The following is a 4,461-nucleotide window of genomic DNA, read 5'->3' on the forward strand; positions in this document are numbered from 1 at the left end:
CATTGTGTAGATGTACCAAAGCTTACATGTCCATTCATCTGCCGATGGACATCTAGGTTGCTTCCATGTCCTAGCTATTGTAAACAGCATGCACATCATTCTTGAACATTTTCTTATAATTGTAAATGTTCAGATAACTTCACTGTATTCCACAATGACATTTTCAAAGTTTATTTTCCATAAAGGAACAACTGTGAGAAAGATAAATCAGTATCGATATGCTGTTTTATTGCCTTCCAAAGCAATCTGTGGAACTGAATAACTGCAATTTTGACCTCTATGTTAAATGATCAATCAGCTAAAACATATTAAAAGCTCTTGATATGACAGACAAAAGAAGATAAAATTGTTCAACGAAATTGCCAGAGATTTATTGACTTTATTTTTTAAATCTTTATTTGCACAATGACAGATATAAATATTTGAATTTTTCATTAAATTTATCTAGTAAATACTTATGTTCTTTCCCAGTGGCCATGTGCAGTTGTGAGACCTGGACTGTAAAAAAGGCAGAACAGCAAAGAATTGATGCCTTGGAACTGTGGTGCTATAGAAGATTCCTCAAAGTCCCTTGGACAGCAAGGAGATCAAACCAGTCAATCTTAAGGGAGATCAACCCTGAATTTTCACTGGCAGGACTGATGCTGAGGCTGACTTGCCAGCATTTTGGTCATCTGGTGAAAACAGACAAATCACTGGAAAAGTTCCTGATACTGAGAAAGACTGAGGGCAGATGGAGAAGAGGGTGTCAGAGGATGAGATGGCTGCAGGGCATCACCAATGGAATTAACATGAACTTGGGCAAACTCTGGGAGACGGTGAGGGACAAGGAGGCCTGGTATGCTACAGTCAATGGGGTTGCAAAGAGTTGGACATGACTGGATGTTTGAACAACAACAATAAATCTTTATTTAGCAGCTATCATATGTTAAGTACTATTCATTTGGGATCTAGAAAAGGAAAATATAAACACCCTTTAATCTCATGGTACAAAATTATTTTGAGAAGACAGATATTTAAAGGGAAAAAAGTAAACATATCACATTGTATGCTCAGCCCAGATCAGTCGCTCAGTCATGTACAACTCTTTGTGACCACGTGGAATGCAGCACGTCAGGCTTCCCTGTACATCACCAAATCCCAGAGCTTGCTCAAACTCATATACATTGAATCAGTGATCCCATCCAATCATCTCATCCTCTGCAATCCCCTTCTCCTTCTGCCTTCAATCTTACCCAGCATCAGGGTATTTTCTAATGAGTCAGTTCTTTGCGTCAGGTGGCCAAAGGATTGGAGTTTCAGCTTCAACATCAGTCCTTCCAAAGAACATTCAGAACTGATTTCCTTTAGGATGGACTGGTTGGATCTCCTTGCAGTCCAAGGGACTCAAGAGTCTTCTCCAACCCCACAGTTCAAAAGCATCAATTCTTTGACACTCAGCTTTCATTATTATTCAACTCCCACATCCATACATAACTACAGGAAAAATCATAATGTTGACTAGATGGACCTTTGTCAGCAAAGGTCTCTCCTTTTTACCATGCTGTCTAGGTTGGTCATAGCTTTTCTTCCAAGGAGTAAGCCTATTTTAATTTCATGGCTGCAGTCACCATCTATGGTGATTTTGGAGCCCAGAAAAATAAAGTCAGCCACTGTTTCCCCACATATTTGCCATGAAGTGATAGAACCAGATACCATGATCTTAGTTTTCCAAATGTTGAGTTTTAAGCCAAAATTTTCATTTTCCTCTTTCATTTTCAGCAAAAGGCTCTTTAGTTCTTGTTTTCTGCCAGAAGGTTGATGTCAGCTACATTCTTGCGGTTATTGATATTTCTCCTGGCAATCTTCATTCCAGCTTGTGTTTCACCCAGCCTAGCATTCGCATGATGTACTCTGCATATAAGTTAAATAAGTAGGGTGACAATATACAGCCTTGACATAATCCTTTTCCTATTCTAACTGTTGCTTTTTGACCTGTATACAGATTTCTCAGGAGGCAGGTCAGGTGGTCTGATATTCCCATCTCTTGAAGAATTTTCCAATTTGTTGTGATCCACACAATCAAAGGCTTTCATATAGGCAGTAAAGCAGAAGTAGATATTTTTTCTGGTATTCTCTTGCTTTTTCAATGATCCAATGGATGTTGGTAATTTGATCTCTGGTTTCTCTGCCTTTTCTAAATCGAGCTTGAACCTCTGGAATTTTAAGTTCATGGTACATATACTGTTGAAGCCTGGCTTGGAGAATTTTGATCATTACTTTGCTAGCGTGTGAAATGAATGCATTTCTGCGGTAGTTTCAGGATTCTTTTGCATTGCCTTTCTTTGTGATTAGAATGAAAACTGACCTATTCCAGTCCTGTGGCCACTGCTGAGTTTTCCAAATTTGCTGGCATATTGAGTATAACACTTTCACAGTGAGTGGGTAACAGGCAGGAAGGCTAGGGTCTCCAAATGGAGAAAATAGACTGCAAGTGTCAGATGTTTTTTTTTATCTCTCTCTGAAGAAGGAAATGGCAGTCCACTCCAGCACTCTTGCCTGGAAGATCCCATGGACGGAGGAGCCTGATAAGCTGCAGTCCATGGGGTCACAAAGAATAGGACATGACTGAGCGACTTCACTTTCACTTTCACTTTAAGTGGCAGGAGGAAACAAACTACAAGCATCAGATTTTTTTTCCCTTCTCTAAACAAAATTAGAACAGGTTTCTCTTAAAATTCTGTGTTGCCATGATGACACCTATTTCCACCTGAACTTAACTTTTCTCAAACCTTGAGCTAACCAGTGTGTTTTTCTTATGGAATTGTTCTTCTTAAGCTATGTTAATAAACTGTATATTTACCCGAGACTCTTTCTTAGAGTCAGTTCTGCTTAAGACTCAGAAGCATTAAAGGCTCAACAAACCAGTATGTTTTACTCATACATTGTTCTAATCTACATTAATGAAACTATATATTTACGTGGAAACCTGCCTTTTGTCAAGATTCCTCTCAATTGTTTTATGGCCTGGCATGACTCACCTTGTGCCAAAGTTACCTCAAGATACATACTGTGGGTGAGGGGCTTGGTGCCACCCTGAGTATTGAGTATTTCCTTTCTCTAATTAAAAGCTTGCTGATAGCATATAACATACTGCTAAAGTCTAGCACAGGGGCCCTCTTTCTGCTCCCTTCTGATGTTTATATCAGAAGCTTTCTCTATCTCTTTTATATTTTAATAAAACTTTATTAATCAAAATCTCTGAGTGATCAAGCCTTGTCTCTGGCCCTGATTGAATTCTCCTCTGGAGGCCAAGAATCCAGCATCTTTCACAGCTCAGCAACAGCCATTCAATAGCATTATCTTTTAGGATTTGAAATAGCTCAACTGGAGTTCCATCACTTCCACTATCTTTGTTCATAGTGATGTTTCATAAGGCCCACTTGACTTCACATTCCAGGATGTCTGGCTCTAGGTGAGTGACCACACCATCGTGATTATCTGGGTCATGAAGGTCTTTTTTGTACAGTTCTTCTGTATATTCTTGCCACCTTTTCTTAATATCCTCTGCTTCTGCTAGGTTAATACCACTTCTGTCCTTTATTGTGCCCATCTTTGCATGAAATGTTCCCTTGGTATCTCTAAGTTTTTTGAAGAGATCTCTAATCTTTCCCAGTCTATTGTTTTCCTCTATTTCTTTGCATTGATCACTGAGGAAGGCGTTCATATCTCTCCTTGTTATTCTTTGGAACTCTGCATTCAAATGGGTATATCCTTCCTTTTCTCCTTTGCCTTTTGCTTCTCTTCTTTTCACAGCTATTTATAAGGCCTCCTCAGATAGCCATTTTGCTTTCTTGCATTTCTTTTTCTCGGGATGGTCTTGATGACTGCCTCTTGTACAATATCATGAACTTCCGTCCATAATTCTTTGTATCAGATTGAATCCCTTGAATGTATTTGTCATTTCCACTGTATAGTCATACGATATTTGATTTAGTTCATACCTGAATGACCTCGTGGTTTTCCCTACTTTCTTCAGTTTAAGTCAATTTTGCAATAATGCATTCATGATCTGAGCCACCATCAGGTCCCAGTCTTGTTTTTGCTGCCCGTATAGAGCTTCTCCATCTTTGGCTGAAAATAATATAATCAATTTGATTTCAATATTGACCATCTAGTGATGTCCATGTGTGGAGTCTTCTCTTGTGTTGTTGGAAGAGGGATACCCTATGTCCAAGAGCAGAGAAGCTGCGGCAAGAAGGTAGGCATTGGAGTGGGCAGCTGCAGGGTGCTGGAGCAACTTTGAGGAGATAGGTCACATCCAAAGGCAAAGGAGAAGTCCCAGCAAGATGGTAGGAGGGGTGAAATCATGTTTAGAATCTAACCCCATACCCACCATAGATGCTCAGAGGGCTCAAACAAACCTTGTGTGCATCAGGACCCAGAGGCCCCACAGAGACTGATACGTGCCAGGGTCGAGCC

Source organism: Budorcas taxicolor, chromosome 16 (assembly GCF_023091745.1).
Source record: "Budorcas taxicolor isolate Tak-1 chromosome 16, Takin1.1, whole genome shotgun sequence".
NCBI classification, from domain to species: domain Eukaryota; kingdom Metazoa; phylum Chordata; class Mammalia; order Artiodactyla; family Bovidae; genus Budorcas; species Budorcas taxicolor.